Consider the following 1,156-nt stretch of genomic DNA (forward strand, 5'->3'; position numbering starts at 1 on the left):
AAAAAAAAAAAAAAAAAAAAATCAATAAATAAAATGTAGAACTCCGACAGCCGGAAGGGTGCGCTGTGGTCAAGGCATAGGATTCCACTGCGTGTTCAGCAGGTCGTATATGTGAGACTCGAGCTTTGCACATGTAGCATGTTCACTGAGGTGGCAAATTGGCAGACTTCACATTTAATAGAGTTGATTGATTCCTAACATATATCACAGGTAGGTTCACCAAGGAGAGAAAGTTAATCTCAGGATGTAAGAAGCCTGACACAGCATTTGAGACTTAGCTTTAAATGGCATATCGGCATGACTGTAAACTCGAATCATCTAATAGCTATCAAGGCATCAAAGAAGATGTTGCTCTACTTATTTACCACTGCTATTCCAAAATCTTTATTATCAAATTTATAGTGATTCCCAGATAGATGTGGGAGGGGGGAGGTGGTGGTGGGTGGAATGGGTGAGTGGGACAGGGAGCAGAGAGGTCTATATGATGATTACTTTCTATGGAATGGAGAATATTTTAAGCTCTTAATAATAAAATATTGTGGTGAGTCTTTGCTTGTTTAAGGTCCAAAATTCAAGAAGGGGAATTATGTGCACAGATCTTCTTAAAGGGACAATTCTGCTTTCCTAATGCTGTGTGATTCATTTGCCACTAGATGACACTATTGCACCCTTACTAAACTCAATGCAGACATTTGATTTACTGTTTGTGGGCGTTGGTCCTGATAGGTCTGGCTTAATTGTTAGCCTGGAATCTTGTTTCATAAAATTCTACTCAGACCAGCAATCAGTTACATTTCCTTGCTTGTCCAACCCTGAAATAATAGCAAGTATGACAGCTGGGACTCCATCTCCTTACTTGGAGCTAAATCAATGACACGCAGCGTTAATCTTCAGCCTCTTCCAGAGGTCAGTAAGGAGGACTGTAATGGTGGAATTTTACATAATGAGAGTGTCTGTTGCACCAGTGGAAAGAGAATTCAAGGAAGAGAGAGAAACAAGTAAGCTCTAAGACATGGCTAATAAATACCCCTGTGAGAATCATGGGCCTGCTTGGCACAGGGCAGAGCCATACCCTCTTTTCAGTGCAGAACAGGATCCTATGCAGGCTTTAACATATCAATGGCTCAGCATCATTACTTTTGCACAGAGGCAGGTT

The sequence above is a fragment of the Otolemur garnettii genome, unplaced genomic scaffold, assembly GCF_000181295.1.
Source record: "Otolemur garnettii isolate 467f Iridium unplaced genomic scaffold, OtoGar3 scaffold00061, whole genome shotgun sequence".
NCBI classification, from domain to species: Eukaryota; Metazoa; Chordata; class Mammalia; order Primates; family Galagidae; genus Otolemur; species Otolemur garnettii.